General features: G+C 40.5%; 1 pseudogene; it reads right to left on the bottom strand.

Annotated features, from left to right (window-relative positions):
- Positions 1-1201: 1201 nt before the first annotated feature.
- On the bottom strand, positions 1202-4869 carry LOC141517200 (cardiolipin synthase (CMP-forming) pseudogene; annotated as a pseudogene).
- Positions 4870-20192: the final 15323 nt, after the last annotated feature.

Raw genomic sequence — 20192 nt, forward strand, 5'->3', positions numbered from 1 at the left:
CTGAAGGACTAGAGGATCACATGTCCAATGATTTGCTGGTGGGAGGATTTTCTTTTCAAAGCACAACATTGGACGAGAGTAAGTTTTATATTCCAACAGTGTAAGACTCTTCAGTGTACCCTCTTACTTCGAATTATTCATCCCACCTTATCCTCTCCAGCCACAGACTATGAATTGCTATAGCCAAATTTATTCTATCTTTAGGGATGGCTCCATTATTTATACATTTATTTTTTGTGTGCTTGTTTGTTCATTCATTTTTCCAAGTAGATGTAGAAATACTTTTTGACATTTATTTTTTAATAATTTTTCCAATTATAAGCAAAGTAAAATTTTTCCTCCCTTCTGCACTTCCCTCTTTACTCCTTTTACAATCAAATAATATAAATTATACAAGAATAATTAAATTAAACATATTGAAAATAATGTATATTATGAAAGAAGAATCAGAACAAAAGGGAAAATAATACCATGAGAGGAAAAAAGCAAATAAACATGAAGCAACCTTTGACATGTGCCATGTAGCTACCCCTCAAAATACTTTTTAAAAATTTTTTTTAATTTTTGGGTATTTTGCAAGGCAAATGTGGTTAAGTGGCTTGCCCAAGGCCACACAGCTGGGTCATTATTAAGTGTCTGAGACTGGATTTGAACCCAGGTACTCCTGACTCCAGGGCCGGTGCTTTATCCAGTGCGCCACTTTAGCCACCCTGATATAGGCTATTTTTCTGGAAATATTTCTTTTAAAAAATTCAAAATTGACTAATTGTAAATTATTTTTAAAAAATCTAAGATGGGGCGGCTAGGTGGCGCAGTGGATAAAGCATCGGCCCTGAAGTCAGGAGTACCTGGGTTCAAATCCGGTCTCAGACACTTAATAATGACCTAGCTGTGTGGCCTTGGGCAAGCCACTTAACCCCATCTGCCTTGCAAAAAGAAACCTAAAAAAAAAGAAATCCAAGATAAAAATTTCCAAGTTATGTATTTTTTAAAAATACATTGGAAAATTCCATATAGGTGCAGTACATGATGTAAGCTTAATTTCACTGCACTTGACTTCACTTGGGATGATACTGACCTGGTTTATGTTTTGATAAAGTCTTTCCCAAACTAACAAAAAAGGGAGAGTCCTGTAGATTACCACATGGTTCTGATGTAAATGATGTCTTGCTGCTTCCCAAATAATAATGGTGGATGACATTTATTTGCCTTTTATCACCTGGACTGTTTACCGGTCATAATGATAACTGTAGGCTGAGGCAGTTGTGGTGAAATCTGTAAAACACTAAAGTATTTGAAGATAAATGCTGTCAACATCATTGAAAACTGGAGCTGCCAAAGAAGCTGGCTCTAAAATTAAGTGAACTGCTGTATTCCCCTTCCTGATGAATGTTGGCTTTAACCTAGTAGTGGCATAGCAAGGATGGGAATATCCAGCAAGAGTTGGTGGTGATGGTAGAGTTCTGTAGCTGATGTGAAAACGGCAGCAATCGATACTGTATCTCTTGCAATAATCACGTAAGTAAGTGAAACTGGAATGAGATCTGCACATGTCAAGCTAAGAGAGAGGACACTGATGAGAATTTCCCCGCGCGTGGATCCGGGGCACTTCCCAGTGCAGATTTCTGGCTGGCCCCATTTCTAGCGATAAATCGTGCAACAAATCAGCCAGCCCGGCTAAAGCAAAAACTCCTAGTGCAACATTGAAATAGTCTTCCGTAATCAAATAACCCCAAACCGGGGCCAAGGTGATTCCTGTCACTGACACTAAATTTGACGTTGTCCGTGGGTTTTCATACAGGCTGGGGGTGGGGCTGCTCCCGCGCCGAGTCCGCGGCTTCGCTCCCACCCGCGGCTGCCGGCCTGTGCTCCGGGGGCTCTGCCCCCTCCGGAGCTGTGTCCCCTCCGGCCGCAGCCCGCCAGCCGCAAGGCGGCCGCGGCGACCCCGCCGGTCCGGGGGGGCGGGCTGCCCGGCGCGGGCGGGAGCAGCCCCCCAGGGTCCGGCCGGGAGACCCCAGCCGCCTCGGGAGGCGGCGGGCCCCGGATCAGGGCGGGCCTCAAATTTTTTAAAACGAAATCCGAGAAGAGAATCTTTTTTTTTTTTGAAGTTTTTGCAAGGCAATGGGGTTCAGTGACTTACCCAAGGCCACACAGCTAGTGTCTGAGGACAAATTTGAACTCAGGTCCTCCTGGCTCCAGGGCTGGTGCTCTATCCACTGCGCCACCTAGCGGTCCTCAGAATCACTTTCAAAGGAAAGATAGCAAAGAGACAGCAAATAAAAATGAACTAGAAAAGGTAAATCAGAATGCATTTTTTGAAAATTATTAAGCATAGAAAAATGATGTTACATATAAACAAGTATCTTATTTACGAGACTAAAAATAACTGAGTAGTCTACAATTAAAACATAAACTAATAATAATAATAATAAATAATAATAACAAATAAAATAAAGTACAGTGAAATACAGGATTTGAAAATTAAAAATCTAAAAATGAGAAAATAAACATTTTAAAACAGCTATATATATATATATATTTAGGAAAATCTCATTACTAAAATAAGTGAATGCTGAAGAAAATTCCACAGTATGGGAGAAAAATGAAGAGTATTTTTAAGGATGACTAGAGATCATTTTATGCCAAGAAAACTGAAATTTCAATGAAACCACAGTACCATCCATTTTTAATATAAGGACCAGAGATTAGAGGAACATTGTGATCCTTTACCCCAAATCTAATGACACAAAATCAAGAAGGTAACCTAAAGAAATCTCATGATTCATAGAAAATTTTACAAAACTGTAAAGACACATTTAAAAAAAATCATGAGGAAATGTGTTCCTATGCCCAATGTCGAGGGACACAAAACAAGGGGGAAAAAAGTCTCATGATAGATACAACATTTTAACATAAAAACCTTTCAAAGAGGCTACAGTGTTATTTTCATAAAATAGGTGTGCTAACTTAAAAGAATGGTGGGAATATAAAGATGACTATATAAGGAAAATAATTAGAATAATCAGTCATATAAATCTTTTTTTTTTAGTTTTTTGCAAGGCAAAAGAGGTAAAGGGGCTTGCCCAAGGCCACACAGCTAGGTAATTATTAAGTGTCTGAGACTGGATTTGAACCCAGGTACTCCTGACTCCAGGACCTGGTGCTTTATGCATTACACCACCTAGCTGCCCCAAGTCATATAATCTTATAATAAAACACAATTATTTTAAAAAAGGGAAACCTTTTGGATGAAATATAGCCCCAATGTTTCACAAATACCTCCTAAGGAATTTAAGTCCCTTTAAAAAATATAATCAAAATCACATCATATAACAACTTTAAGAGAGAAATAGAAATTGGTCTCAAATCTATTTTTGCAACCAGAAAGCCTAATTATAATAGTAATGAAGTCAAATAGCAAAATAATAATAGTAAGTATAATACAACGATAATGGCAAAAACAAATGAAATGTATAGAGCATTTTTTTTGTTTCAGTATGAAAACTGATGAATAATAAAATAAATGAATTGACCAGATTTGGCATGTAAAATACACATTTACAAAATACATGCCCCAAATCACTGACTTTTTAAATTATGTTACCTCAAACAGGAAGGAACAAAAAGAAAATAATTTCTGTCAAAAATTATGGTCAAATGGATAATCTATTTCTAAGGAAATATTTTGAGAAAAAATATATAAATATGACTCTAAGACCAGTTTATAGAAATTTTAAAAAAAGATTGGAATAACTGGACAGATATTCACTGCTGTGAATATAATAAAATGATGATTTTACATGAATTTGATGAGTCTTTTAGCAATTAAAATATTTTTCCATTAAATATTATTTTTTTCCAATTACATGGAAAAACAGTTTTCAACATTCACTTTTATAAGACTTTGACTTCCAAATCTTTCTCCTTTTTCCCCACCTCTACTTCCTTCCCTAGACAACAAGGAGGCTGACATAGATATTAATCATGTTACCACTGTAATCTTCCACAGTTCTGAAAAAAGAATCAGAACAAAACAGAAAATTATCAAAAAGGGAAAAAACCAAGCAAACAAAAAAGGAAAATAGATGCTTTCATCTACATTGAGACTTTGTCATTCATTCTCTGGATTATGGGTAGCATTTTCCATTATGATTCTGTTGGAATTGTCCTGGCTCACTGTATTGTTGTGAAGAAGGAGACCTATCATACTTGCTCATCACACAATGTTCTCTCAGTATTGTACGTGAATTTGTACAGGTTCTAGAGAGTGGATAGCGTTCTTGTGATTTCTCAGCCAACAGTGAAATGAAACAAGGGTGTGTCCTTGCTCCCATGCTTTTTTATTAGCCCGATGTCTTCAGCCATATTCTCATAGGCCTTCACTGATGATGAACACAGCATGGAGGTCAGCTACCCCAGTGGCAGTAAATTCTTCATCTTTTAAAGGTTACAAGCCAAGACCAAAGTGCAGGGAAAGTTAGTGAATGATTTTCTGTTTACAGATGATTGGCCCTCAATGCAGCCACTAAAGCAAGGATCAATTCTCTGCTGGTTGGGCTAACTTTGACCTAACAATGAACAACAAGAAAACACAGGGGTTCCACCAGCTAGCACCAAATCATCCAAAAGTGGAACTATTGATTAAAGCATATGGAGAAGCTGTGAAGTCTGTGGATAAGTTAACTTACCTTGGCAGTGTTCTTTCCAGGGAGGTCCACATTGATGATGAGGTTGTCAGAGGTGTTGCCAAAACTTGTCAGTTTGAGATACTAGACACTGAGATGCTTTCTCCAGCTAAACTGCCAAGTGTTCAAAGCTTATTACTTTACCACCTTACTACAGAGTGTGCAACTCTGATAGACTGGCCATGTTGGCAGAATGTCAAATGTACGCTCACCAAAAAGACTATATTAGGGAGAAGTTGCACAGGTAAACTCTCACAAGAAGGTCAGAAGAAATGATACAGTGTCGGCCTGAAGGTCTCTCTTAAAAACTTTAGAATTGATTCTATAGCATGGGAGACACGGGCACAGGACCGCCCAGCATGGAATGCCCCCATCAGAGAGGAAGATGAACTCTATGAATAACACAGGAAAGGTGAGATATCTAAGTGTAAACACTTCAGGTGTTCAGGTTTTCAGGTGTTCACACTGACTATTTGTGCCTGACTTATGCTGGAGCATTCTGAACTCATATAGGCCTGATCAGCCACAGTTGGGCAGAGTGTAATTTGTCTATAACATAATGATGTCATTTTGGTCTTTGATAAGGAATGATAGGAACCATTATTTTTATATTATTATTATTATTCTATAATGGTTAGCATTTTTCTGGCTTACTGCACATCTGAAAATGGCTGCTTTTGTAACTGAATGAAAATGTTAGGGTATAAATGTGTCTTCTGTAAGTCTCATTGAAAACTTCCTCTAGACAAGTTCAGTGCTAGAAGGGACATTGGAGATGACATGCACTTCATCTGGTACCCATATGGTTTGGATTTATTTTGCTAAATCTCTATATTTTGAAAGTTGTTCATTTCACATATCTTGGAAATTAGGATTGCCCTGTATGGGGCAATTAGGTGGTGCAGTGGATAGAGCATTGGCACCAGACACATAATACTAGCTGAATAGCTGTGTGGCCTTGGGCAAGTCACTTATCCCCATTGCCTTAAATAAATACAATTTTAAAAAAGGATTTTTCTATATAGCAACATCTATTTAAAAATATTATTAAGGTTTGTTAAATTAGATCAAATCATAGAGTGATTGTAGACAATTCTGTCCTTTTGAGCTTCTACCCTATCCTTTCTTCTTGATCTATATCATCTCTTTTGGTGTCTTAGTGGTTCAATGATCACCTTTATGCAAGTGATTCTCAGATCTATGTAAGCCCCAGTCTCTTTGATGAGCTGTAATCTCAAATCCAACTGACAAGAAGTCTGGGAAGCATCTCAAATCCAACAAATCTGATGTCAAGCTATGATCCTTTCTCCCAAACCTTCCCATCTTTCTAAATTAATATTGAGGGTAGCACCATTCTCCCAATCAGATATATCTACAAACTTCATGTCATCCTCAATTCCCAGTTCTCACTCAATCTAAGCATCTGATTCTTTGCCAACTTTTATTGTTTCAACTACATCACAACTCTCTCACATAAATCCTCTTCATTCACACAGCCATGAATGCTAGCTCCAGCCCTCATCACCTTTAATTTTGATTCCTGCACTAGTCTTCTGAATGGTCGCCTACCTCAGATCTCTTCCTGAGGACCTGAAGGGAAAAGAGAGAAGAGAAGGATAGAGCTTTCTAAGAAAAGAGTTCAAGAATACTGAGGGCCTTCTCTAGGCTGAGAGAAAGAAGCACATGCTATCTTCATAATTCCAGCAGCCAAGAAGAGAAAGAACCAACAAGAGAAGAAGGATGATGGCCTCACCTGGTCACCTCAACCCTGACTCTCATCACTGGGCCACCAGAGGGTGTTACACTCACTCCTCTGGATATGTGTGTCAAATGATACCTGGTGACATCTCTCCAGTCTTTACTCTTGTGGAAATAAGTCTGTGCAAAGAATTGGGAGGGAACTATCCTATCAAAACGAGGCTGACATGTGCTTTACTTTTTGGGGGGAGAATGGAGCAATTGAAGTTCACAGTTGGACTTGCTCAGGGTCACTCAGCTAGTTAATTGTCAAATGTCTGAAGACAAATTTTAACTCAGCTCCTCCAAATTCCAGGGCCTATCCTAGGCCCACTTTGCCACCTAGCTGAACCCTGCAGCTTGATTTGAAGAAAGCTTAAAGAATCCAAAATCATTCTTAGTTGCTTTGTTCCTTCATAATCTGTCACTTTTTTCTGCCTTGTGTTTCTCTGAATCTTTTTTCATTTCACGTTGTCCTGCTTCCCTCATCCCTCCTGTCAGGATGTCCTTCAGTAAAATCATTCTACTTTGCATCAATCCTCCCCATATTTATAATATTCTACATTAGTTTCTAAATTACTTCATTTCTTCATTTCCAGGGATTTTCCTCCTCTTATCAGGACTCAAATACTCCGTTATTCAAAGAGTCATCACAGAATCAGAATTGGAAGTCACATAAATAGGCAACGAAATTTAGTTCAAACTAACCTCTTTTCCCCATAAACTTTTAATATTCTCTCATTTTTAAAAACTTAATGCTGTTTGTTTTAAATTCTGTCAGATTTTAATATCTGTGTTAATGATGTTTTTAAAGGCATTTGAGTTATATTCATATGAATTAGACATACAAGAGATTTTAATCATCATTTACACCAATCCTTATCTAGGGAAGGCATTAGACCCTTTAGAAGTCAAGTCATAATAAATAAAAATGCCAGCAACAGAACTCTGAACAGTAGGTTGTAATTGCTATTTATGTTCCACTGTATCAGTCTGTCAGTGTCATGGAGCACATTATGTCTCAAATCCAAACAAGAGTATAACTCCCTCCAGATGACAGAATTCTCCAATTCCTCCTATTCCCATATGGGACTATCATATATACATGAAGCCTACACTCCACAGCCTCTGAAGGGAAAGCAATGCCATATCAAAGCAGCTGCTCTGACTATCTCTACAATAAAAAAGTCAAGTGAAGAAAACCCCAGTTTTACCTGGACTCTTTATGACCTGCACCTCACAGGGGATTTGTTCATCCAGATTGTCACTTAGACTCTTGGATAGGAACAATAAATGGACAATGGGCTGAATCCAGAATTGAATAGCAATGGAATAGGAGACTGTATTTCATTTGAGAAATTTTGTGGTGCTTTTAGGAAATTAAAAACTGCCCATCTCATTAACATCTATTTCTACTGATGATATGCATGCCCATGAGTCATAGGACACTACAAACCAGGCAAAGTAAAAAGTAACCACAAAATTACAGCTGAAGCAAGGGCAAAAGGCAGAATTCATTCTAAATAGCTTGCAGTGTATTTGCAGCTTGCTGGATAATCTGAGGAGAAGCGGCATGAAATCCATTAGGACGATGGGTGGACATTAGCAGGAGTTCCAGGGAGGCGTATGATACAATCATAGAAAGACCAAGAAGCATCAGGGAAGGAAAAATTTCCTTTTTAGCTACTGACTCACTATGAATGTCACAAGGTGACAATTATTTGTATGTGGTGTGGTAGCTTGGCATGTGGAAGTGGGTTTGGTAGTGTTTGGACCCAATGGGCCAAAATAGGAACAGTAAAAATGGGCAGCCTGCAAAGAGTGAAAGGTTACCAAGTCAAAAAATAACCAAACACTAATTGGATGGACTCCCTCAGGATAAAAAGTTGATTCCACCTCACTAGAAAGCTTTAAGCCTAGTTGAGATGACCACTTGTTTGTGTTTTCAATTACAGGTTGGGCTAAAGGAACACTGAGGTATCTTCGAATTTTAACATTCTATGATATCTTGGTCTCCTAGGTCATCAGCCATCTCAAATAAGGGGATGGGACTGTTGAGGTCTTTTGCTGTCATTTGCAGGGGAGACTTACTCTTCTGTTTGAACCCTATAGAGCATATCAGAGACTTTGAAACGTCTGAGTCTTTATTCTCCCAATCCTTTAACTTTGTTTTTGCTACTCTTGTTTCAAAGGTACATACAGTGAAAGATGAATTCAGAGCTTTGCCCCTCCACTAGCCTGGGATTCCCACCCGTGCACCATTGGGGTTCATCAGCATTGAACCGGGAACTGTGCCAAGACCCAAAAGTGAGTTTTGGCAAAGTGGAAATGGGGAGGTTAATGGAAATGGGTCAGCATTGGAAGAAAGGCAGAAGGAAAGAAATAAAGAATCCAGGAGAATGAGCTAAAGGAACCAGGGTAGGCACACTAGAAATGAAAGTAAATAGTAAATTGAAATGTGTGAAAGGGAACAATGGAGAAGAGAAGGTTCATAGGACATCTCTATATCCTGAGCTGACCTGAGAACTAAAGGACCCCTGGATCACATATCCAATGATTTGTTGGTAGGAGGATTTTCTTTTCAAAGCTCAACCCTGGAGGAGACTCATTTTTATAGCTCAACACTATGAGATTCTTCAGTGACCCCCTCTTTTCCAGTTGTTTTTCCCATCTTATCTTCTCCAGGCACAAGCTATGAACTGCTGGGGCCAATTTTTTTCAGCTTAAGTTCAAATGTATTGCCCTGTTTTGGGGATGGGCTACATTCATTTATTCATTTATTTGCTTTTATCTTCTTGTTTGTTTGTTCCTTGTTTTTTCCTATTATATGTAGAGATAATTTTCAACATTTATTTTAATAGTTTCTTAATTTCATGCAAAGAAAAATTTCAACATTCTTTTTTCTAGATTTTTTTCTAAGATTTTTGTCTTCCACATTTTTCTCCCTCCCTCCTTTCCTTCTCACCTCTCCTTTTCAGCAAGTAATATGCATGTACAACTATGTTAAACTTTTTTCCATGTAATTCATCTTGTAAAAGAAGAATCGGAACATTGAGGGAAAAAGCATAAAATATAAAACATGTTTTAAACTATGAAAATATGAAATTTGGATATGCATGCAGATTCCATCTCTCCCTGGATGTGGATGACCTATTCCATCACAAGGCTTTTAGACGTGACTTTGATCGCTGCATGAATGAGAAGAGTTACGTTTCTCATAGTTGATCCTCACCCAATCTTGCTATTACTGTGTCTAATGTCGTCTTGGTTCTGCTCACTTCATTCCACTTCAGGTCTACATCAGAGTCCTTTGCTCTCATCATTTATACTTTGTATTTGCTGTATTTTTCAGCCTCCAGGATTCACTGAGATAAAGAATGAATCCTTCTACCTAAGAGTCTGGAGGGTACACGTCAGTCCCTGATTGGACACCCTTGATGATCAGGAGGGAGACAAGAGTTGTCCTGACTTTGTGATTTTTGAGGGAAAATCAAGGTATGACGAGGTTAATTTTTCTTGGCTAGAAGAGGAACTGTAAAAAGATATGAAGGGAAGGTTATTCCAAGAAATAAATGTGAAGAGAGTAGAAGAGTTGAATAAAAAAACAATTGCAGGATTGTAGCAGAGTGATGACCACTATAACCAGATTCCAATAGAAATGTTAAAAAGAAAAGAACAGAATCTATTGTATAAAAATATTGCTAGTGGTTCTTGTAGTGGTGGCTAAGATTTGGACACTGAGGGCATGCCCATTAGCTGGAGAATGACCGAACAATTTACAGTGTACGAATGCCAGAGAATATTGTGCTACGAGAAAGACATGCAGAAGACGATTTCAAGAAAACCTGAAGATATTGGAAGTGATTGAAATCCTGCATCCTGATTAACTGGGAACGACCTAGCTAGTTTCAGCAACACAAATTCTTATGCGTTGGTTAGGGTTATTTATTTTCAACTCTCCGAGAGAAGGAATTTACCTAGTTTAATCTACTAAGTCCCTTTGTCCTAGTCTTACGTCCTATGCCATGCTGTCCTTAGAAACTTCCTCTCCTGGGCCACCACGGAGGGCCAGGTGACTTCTGGGCATCTTCTCCAGGCAGCAGCACCTTCCCCGGCCTTCAGCCTCCAAAAGAGTGGAGAAGACCCGAATGGCAGCAAGGGATTCTCCGAGCCAAGGTGAAAGCCCAGAATAACGCCTCCTTCCATTTTAAGACCATATACTTAGGGTGAGAAATCGCCTCACATCTTTGATCAGATTTAGGCTTTCGTCTCCAATTTGTCTTTGCCAGGAACCAAACTGGGGGGGTGTCATTTTGGGGCGGCGATGGGCATCTGCAGACCTGTGGGTGCAAGGTGCCGAGGCCAACAGGTCAGGCTCGTCTTCTAGCATGCGTCTCTGCATGGCAACCGGGGACATGAACCTGCAGCGCCTCTCCTCCCTCCTCAGATCGGCCCACCAGGAGAAGGGACTGCGAGGATGCTGAAACCCGACGCTCCAAAGCCGCGCCCCTGGCTGTCCGAGGACAGGTCTCCAGCTGGTCTCCCCAACAGTGTGCGGCCTCCCCGAAGAGCCATCACGTCCGGTTCGGCCCTCTCCGTCCCTCCACAGACGCGTGATGGCCAAGAAGGAAGCCGTGGACCTCTCCGCAGTCCCGGCATCATAGCCCAACGCTGATTTTTCCTGTTTCTGCCCTTTTCTCTCTGTCCAAGGCCATCCCAAGTTCGTCTCCTCATTCATCCTCGTGGCCGCTTTCGAGCCCCCCATTCTATCTATACTGAACCATATGTTTACTTATGTTTGTAGTAGTATGACAAGAAAATATATCTAACTGCTGTCTTTGTTCCTGTATCTTGCTTGCTCTCAGTATCGCTCCCCCCCCCCCCATACTATAAAAACCCTATCCCTTGAACACTCAGGGACTGTCTGATTTTGGGTACTCTTCATCCACAGGCAGTCCCCGGGAAATAAAGATCTCCAAACGTATCCAGTTCTGGTCTCCATCATGCTCTTTGGGTTTAGCAAAGGTGTATGATGGTCTCCCGGTTCTGATCACTTCACTAAGCATCAATTCATGTAAGTTAAATCTGTATCAATAGACCATAACTTCTGCAGTCATCCTGCAATTTATTGGCATCCCCTCACTTTCGAATTCTTTGTCACCACAAGAAGAGGTGCTAGGAATATTCCTTTACATGTGCATCTTTCCCCCTTTTTTATGATCTTTGGGATACAGACCAGGTAGTGGAATTGCTGCATTAAAGGGTATGCACAGTTTTATTTCCCTCCGGAAATAGTTCCAAATTTCTCTACAATGGTTGGATCGGAACTCCAACAATGAATTTGGACCAACGTTATATGTAGACCGATGTTATATGTGAACTGAAGATTGGGCTCAATACCTTCCTCTGCAATGATATTCAGAATATAGTGGAGTGAATTTGGTTTGTTGATTTCTCAATGATACTTAGTGTTTATATTTTTAGTAGTTTTTATATTTATCTATTTTTAGTTGTATTTATATATTTAGTTATATTTTAGTAGTTTATATTTTTGGTATTTTTTATTTTTAAATCATGAAGGAAAATTTTGTATCTAATTTTGGTCAATTGATAATGGGTTCTATTCATTTAATAAGTTCTATTGTTTTGTTTTTTCAATCTAAAATTTCCATTATTGGCTTTGAAAAATGTGGATTGGTTTTTAAGATTGGTCTCTGTGAGTCTAACCTTTCTATAACTTCTGGTGGCAATAACCAGGGATGTTGACATTTCTTAATATCCTGCCCGCTTATTGATGGTATTCATCAGTATTTATGATGTATGTATGTGTTTATAGTGTGGCTATGAATCGTTAGTGTTTGTTGACTGTGAGTGATACACACAGTATGACAGTATTAAGATTATGTATCTGGATGTCTTTGTTTTCTGTCATTCACTTAGACCCAAGTCTTTGTGACCCATGGGTCAGGCCATTACTATCCATAGACTGTTCTTTGCAAAGATACTGGAGTGGATTGCCACTTCCTTCTATGTACATATGTAGAAATACCAGGGTATGTACATGTTTACAATGATTACTGTGTATATATTATGCATGTATGGTATCACTTGATTATTAATTTTTTTGTAATCTATGAGCTATGTACCCTTATTGTCACCATTTTATGCATGGGGCTAAGAAAAGTGAATGTTCTTGCTTAGGATCACAGACCAGAATGGACCAGGAAGACCTTTGAAAGTCCTCACATCTAAACCTCTCCTACTTTCCCAGAATTTTTGTAACCTAACCCTCTTTGTGTTACATCTGATCTGATGGCATTGACCTTTTTCCTGTTCCTTTATGGGATACTTCCCAGATACAACCTGCAATACCATCACTTTCTATCTTGATTTCCTGCCTTCTCTGGCTTCTTGCAAGTTGTGAAGCCTCTCATTCAGGTAGTTCTTTTTCTCTGTTTTCTTCTCTATTTTCTATTTAATGTTTTTTAGATTGTGTGTCGGCTTAGATTTGAGCTACTTAAGGGAGGGTGCTATTTGTTTTCCTTTCTTCCAGTTCCCTGTACTTAGAGCAGCAGTGGCAAGGAAGAGTTGGTACTGAAGCAAGGCTTCCTGACCTGACCAGTGAAGTTTCAGAATGCTGTTCAATATTCCTTGCTACCTTACTACTTTTTAGCTTGAACTGCCTTGAATTAAGAACAATTTCTTTCCTGAGTTGGAAGGAAAATAGTGTTGGAACCTATATCAGTAAAGAAATCAAAGACATTTTTGCCTGAGCTATCTCCTTCCCTTTGCTAGGAGAAAAAAATAAAAACCTAGACGAGGACTCTATAGAATATTACAGACTCAGAGGTTTGCATTATTGGATTTCTAGAGTGTTTTTCTTATTCTTACATGTGCCTGGGTCATTAGATACTACAGAAAGATAGATAGACTATTAGAAGAACCTCTAGGGGCATTATAGACATTATGGACAAAGCAATTTTTCATCTTAGTCTGACTTTCATCTCTTCTAAACAAGAAACTCCTACTTTACTTTCTAGACAGCCAAACTCTAAGGCTACTCAATTTTTAGTTGACCATTAAAATTTTTTTAGGCAAGGTTTTAATGAAAAAACTGTAACCATTGTCAAAACAATCATTACTGCATTTGGCCCTTTACCTTTGGGATATTGGAGATAAAATATTTCTCCACCTACCTATAAATGAATCAAGAGGACATTGATCAAAATAATCAAGCTCCTAATCAGGATCATCACCACTATCTTGCCTTTATACCACATTTGTTGTTGAAATTTGTTTTATTTCTACTGGAAAATGGATGATAAAAACATTTTAATCCATTGAAGTCATTAAAAACAGTTTGCAATTGACTTCTACAGTTAGCTATGTTCCTTCTTTAAGGAAGTTCTAAATGTGGCCTTCAAAAGGTGGTGGTGGGGGCAGCTAGGTGTCTCAGTAAATAGAACACTGTCCTTGGAGTCAGGAATACCCCAGTTCAAATCTGGCTCCAGACACTTAATTTCCTAGCTGTGTGACCTTGGACAAGTCACTTAACCCCATTGCCTTAAAATTAAAAAAAAGAAAGGTGGTGGTGGTGGCCTTCAAAAGGTGGTGGGTGTTATTCAATAATATACCTTTTTAAGGTAATAGTGTTGGGTCTTTGTTCAAACTCCCCAATTCTTTCTTTGGATACAGATGGTTTTCTTCATTGGAGATACCCTAAAATTGTCCCTGATTGTTGCACTGATGGAATGAGCAAGTCCATCAAGGTTGATCATCACCCCCATGTTTCTGTTAGGGTGTATTACGTTTTTCTGCCTCTGCTTATCCTACTCAGCATCACTTCATGCAAATCCCTACAGGCTTCCCTGAATTCCCATCCATCCTGGTTTCTAATAGAATAGTGTTCCATGACATATACCACAGTTTAATTGAGTATATTTTAAACTATTTAATGGAATTAAAATACCTAAACACTGCCAATACCTAAAAGTTGAAGGTGCTGCTTTAGTAGATCACCACACCTTGATTGCCTTAATGCAAGGGATTTATGTCAATCCCTAAGGTTTATTCTGCAGTTTTTTCTACATGTGATTGTCCATTCCTCCATTGTTCATGCTGTTTCCCACCCCCCAGTCACTAGATTTGACCTTCAAACTGGACTATTGAACTTTAACATTCTGTCTCTTACCCAATTTCATCTATATACATCATGCCTCCTGCCTAGAATGGACTTCTTCTTCAACTTCTCTCCCTGTGGCCCATCCTGGTCCATCTCAGATTAGCTTTATCTCTGTAAATGTGTTCTCTTCATGTAGAATGAAACACTCCTGATGTCAGGAATGCTATTTTAAACAAACTTTTTTTAAGCGTTTATTTTTATGGTCTAAAACATTTCTATGACACTATAAAAAGTTGTTTGTACATGAAACTGCAAATTTATTATGTATAACTTGCTATTCCTTTTAAACATATCATAACTTAACATGCAATTTCTTTCTTCTTTCCCCTTCTGCTTCCCAGAGATGGTTACCATTAGATACAAATAGGAATGTATGTGTAAGATTATTCTCTACATACGATCTGTCACTTTTTTCTCTGTATGCAAGTAGCATCTTTCTTCATATGTCATTAATAGTTTGGGTGTTCATAATAGTCAATAACGTATTTGTTCAGAGTTCTTAGAACACGCTTACTAAATATTATATTCTCTTGGTTCTCATTTCACTCATTTAATGCATCTTTCCATGTTTTTTTTAAGATCATCAAGATCATCATTTCTCTTTTTGTAACAAGGTAAGTTTTATTCTGTAAACTTTAAAGCACCACCGATGTATATGTTGATATAATTATTTTTATTCATTTCTTGAGCCCTCTTTCTTCTGTGTGAATGCTACTTCTCTACTCTGTCTCTCTCCCTCTTTTTTCTCTCTCTTCTTTTTCTTTCCTCTTCCTCTTTCTTTCCTTTTCTTCACCATCACTCCCTTGTCCCCCATTTCAGGCCAATCTCTGCTTTGTGGATATTGACAACCATTTACTGCCTGAGGACCTGCCTCAGTTTCCCAACAAGCTAGTGTTTGTTGGGGAGATCTCTGAGATTCCCTTAGCCTTTGGAATTCCCCCGGAAGGGAACTTGCACTGCAGGGAGAGTGCTTCCAAACTCAAGAGACTTAGGACCTGTGACATTGCCTCCAACAAACAGAATGGAAGCATCTCCTGCTCCTCTTTACATACCTATGAACTCCCCAAGGAGAATGAGACCATTGCCAGGCTGCAAACCCTGGTACTGAGCATGGAAAAGGGGAGACTAGTACCAGAGTTGTGGTTCCCGGAGGTCACTGGGTAGGGGTGCATCGCCAAAAACCTGGCTTATTCTTTTGGTACTGCCATTTTAGAATCTTTTTAATTATTCAAAATCTCTTGTGTCTCTCTCTTCACCTCCCTGGAAAAAATTAATTTTTGTAATAAATATTCATTTTCTGGGGCAACTTGAGTTCAAATCTGGCTTCAGACACTTAATACTTACTTAGCTGTGTTTCCTTATGCAAGTCACTTAACCCCATTGCCTCGCAGAAACAAAAAAAAATATTCATTGTCAAGCAAAACAAGATCTTATATTGGCCTGATCTCCTTTTGCCCCTTACATCCATCCCATCCCTTTCTGGAGGTGGGTAGCATACTTCATCATCTGATTTCTGGACTTGAGGTTGATCATTTCATTAATCAGAGTTTTCAAGAGACTTGTTTGTCTTTAAAATGTGGTTGATTGTATAAATTTTCCTATGGTTCTGCTCTTTTCCTCCTTCATCAGTTCATCCAGGTCTTCCAAGTTGCTTGGAAATGGTTCCTCTCCTCATTTCTGACAGCACAGTGGTGTTTCACAACATCTACACACCCATCATTTTTTGTGACATTCTCCAGTAGCTCTTCCCACTTTGGATTATTTGTTTTGTGTTACAATAATTTTGTGGTAAGAGTAAACATAAAGCCCCCATCCCCCTACCCAAGAATATGAGAAACATCAAGAATAGTGAGAGAAAAAAATGTGCTTCAGTCTATGTTCCAATAGCTCTGTCTCTGAGGTGAGAAGACTTCTTTAGTTGCTTCAATATTTTCCTCACAGTTGCTATTACTAGCTGTATTTCCCTCCACTCTATTCTTCCCCAGTCTCATTTATTCTTTTCTCTCTCTCCTTTCATCCTGGCCCTGTCCAAAAGTGTGTTGTATCTGTGTACCCTCTCCCACAATCTTCCCTCTCTTCTATCACCTATTCCCCACCCTTCCCTCCCCCCATTCCCCATTTTCCCATCCCTCTTCCCATTTTTTCTCTAAGATAGATTTCATCACCCTCTTAACTGTGTGTGTTATTTCCTATCTGAGCCATTTCTGATGAGAATGAAGGCTCACTCATTCCCCCTTTCCTTCCCCCTTTCCACTCCACTGAAAAAAGCTATTTCTTGACTCCTATGTAAAATTTCTTAGCTTCGTCTTCATCTCCTTCCCCTTCCTGCCAGTACTTTCCTTTATCACCCATTAACTCCATCTTTTTACTATATTATACCATTACATTCCACTCCTCCCTGTGCCTGTCTATATATGCTCCTTCTAACAGCTTTTATAAATGAGAAAGTTCATATGAGCTATCAGTATCTTTTTCCACGTGCAGGAATACAAACAGTTCAACATCATCAACTTCTTCATACTTAATCCTTCTCGTCCACCCACCCTATGGTTCACCAGAGTCCTGGACATGGAGATCAAAATTTATGTTCAGCTCTTGTCATCTCAATAGGAATGTTTGAAAGTCCATCTTTTGCCTTGAAACAAGATGTTCAGTTTTGCTGGGTAGTTAATTCTCACTTGTAAACCAAGATCTTTTGCCTTCTGGAATATCCTATTCCAATCTGTACAAGCCCTTAATGTAGATCCTGCAAAACCCTGTGTAATCCTGACTATGGAGCCTCTGCAGTTGAATTGTTTGTTTCTGGCAGCTTTTAGAGTTTTCTCTTTGACTTGGGAGTTTGGGGATTAGGCTATAATATTCCTGGAAGTTTTGCTTTTGGGATTTCTTTCAGGGGGTGACCAGTGAATTCTCTGGATTTCTATTTTACTCTCAGCTTCTAGGATCTCAGGGCAATTTTGCTGTACTGTTTCTTGTAAAATGAAGTCTAGTCTCTTCTCCTGGTCGTGGCTTGCAGATAGCCCAATAATTTTTATATTATCTCTTCAGGAACTATTTTCGAGGTCCGTTGTTTTTCCAATGAGATATTTCAAATATTCTTCTAATTTTTGGCTTTTTTGAAAGAGTTTTCTTTCTTCCTGATTTCTTGCAAACTCATCAGCTTCTTTTAGTTCCATTCTGCATTTGAAGGAGTTATTTTCTTCAGAGAGCTTTTTTATCTTCTTTTCCAACTGGCCAATCCTACTTTTTAAGGCATTCCTCTCCTCATTTGCCTTTTGTTTTGCTTTTTCTATTATGCCTCAACCGGTTTTTAACAGTCCATTGTGCTTGTGGCCAACAAGGTAGACCTGGCCAACTGCCTGGTAGACTCAGCTGTGGGACAGGAAGAGCCAAGGGCTTCAGAGTGCCCTTCATGGAGATCTCAGTCTGGAACCAGAGGATGTGGAACAGCCCTTCTGGGAGCTGGTTCTGGAGAACTGGAGGGTCCTCCAGGGCCTCTCCATGGCTGGTCAGGACCTGGGCTATGGGCCCAAGCCCTGCATGATCCTGTGAGGCTGTGCCTCTCTCCCCAGTCCTGCCTGCCCCTGTCCCCTTGCCCGACCCCACCCTTGGCCTGCAGGCCTCCATCTGGCCTTGCCAGATCCCCTGGATCCGGGACCTGCTAGGCCTCACCAGGATGTCTCCAGGAGCCTCTTGGGAACTCCAACTTTTGGGATTTTTGCTTATTTTTTCACGTGGAGAAGGGATGACCACCTCACTGCCTTGGTTTCCCCACCAGGCCAAAGACTCCCTCTTGCTCCTGTCTAAGGCCTCCCTTGGCTGCCCAGGCCCCAGAGGCAATCGGATTTCTGGCAGCTTTGTCTCTCATCTGGCACTGTGGGAATATGGGAACATCTTAGTGGGCAGGGGCTGGGGGGATTTTCTTTCTTGGACTTTCCCTATTATACAAAATCATGATACCCCAGTGGAGGCCCTGGACTCTGGAGAGCAGTGCCATCTTGAATGATTATCCCTCCTGCCCCTGGGCTTCGGGTATTGGTTGTCTGGGGACAGTCAAGCCTTGAGGTGTCCTAGAAGGCCATGTCTGGGGTGTTGGTGAGGAGCCCTGCCAAGAACTGGCCCCCAGTCAGCATCCCCAAAATCAAACTAAAGTGATGGAATGTGGGGGGGGTGTAGAAGGGGCCTGTTTGGTGTAGGTGGGAGACATGGGAGTTAAGTGACTTGCCCAAGGCCACAGGGCTAGTCAGATGGGTACTGGGGTCCTTCTAACCCCAGGTGAGCTCTCTATCTCTATCACTCCCAGATGACCCTGATCTGACTTGTAGCCTCTAGGAGATGGGGGGTGGGTCTGGCTGTGATAGTCCTTGGCAGAGGCTGGCACTGTTGTGGGTCAGGTAGGGTCTGCCTACAGAGGAACTTTGTCCTGGGTATGTCTCAGCCCCCTTGGGAACCTTGGTGAAGCAGGCAGGTGGGGCGTCCTCCTGATTCAGATCTTTATAATTGGTCAGTTAACCTCTGGCTGCTCTGGGAAGTTCTGCCTTTGCATATGCCCGCCTTCGATGCCATCTTGGCCTCCGATAATAGCATGCTGACACCTCTTATCTGGAGGAGCCAACCATGCCTCCCCCCCATTCCCCATATGAAAAAGTGGTCATGTGACATGATGGTGATCTGTATTTCCTACTGGACCTATTTGTCAACGTTCAGTCTTTCAGTTAGGTCTGCCTCTTCATGACCCCATCTGGGCTTTCCTTGGCAGAGATCCTGGAAGGCTTTGTGTTTTCTTTTCTGGCCCATTATACAAGTAAGGAAACTGGGGTGACAAAGTGAAGGGACTGGTCCAAGATCACCCAGCTAGGAAGTGTCTGAAGCTGGGATCCAAGTCCAGGGCTTTCTCTGGGCATGGCACATTATCTGCTTTTCCACCCAGCTGCCACTATTCCCCCTGTACTCGATTTTAAAAACTGTACTCTACAAGCATTCAACTGAGAAAAAGGGACACAGCCCCTTGTTTTTCTTTCCCTGGTCCCCAAGTTTCCATTCTGGGCCTCTGTCCTTTCCAGGCAGTTTGGGATCCGAGCTTCCCAAGGTCTGGCCAGGCTTGGTTGGTGGGTTTTATAAATCAGCAGCCCAGGGGAGGGAGGGGTTTCCACTGTGTGACTGAGGCCTGTCCCTGGTGGATGGGGGCACCTTGAGAGGCTCCTGACTGCACCAAGTCCTCTAGGATTTTCCTCCCATTCTGAGGCCTGGCTCTTAATCATGAAAGCCTTGGAACACAGATCTGGGGGGGGGGTCGATGTCTCCTTTCTTTGGGGTCTGGGAGCTGGAGGTGTCTAAAAGAGTCCAGTAAGAAGGATCACACATGCTGCCTCACTGAGCCTGCTTCGTCTAAAACTTGGGCCCTTCTTTTGTCTCCCCCAAGAACTCTGGAAAAATCAATCTATTTTTTTTAAACAGCATTTTGTTCTTGCCCCAGAAGTGCCCCCAGGGATTCACCGCCAAAGCCCTGGCACACGGGCAGCCTCATCTTGCACTTCCAGGCTTCATACCTTTGGATGGCATGTGCCAGAGTTGAGCCTCCCAGGGAA

This window comes from Macrotis lagotis, chromosome 3 (genome assembly GCF_037893015.1).
Source record: "Macrotis lagotis isolate mMagLag1 chromosome 3, bilby.v1.9.chrom.fasta, whole genome shotgun sequence".
Classification (NCBI taxonomy): domain Eukaryota; kingdom Metazoa; phylum Chordata; class Mammalia; order Peramelemorphia; family Peramelidae; genus Macrotis; species Macrotis lagotis.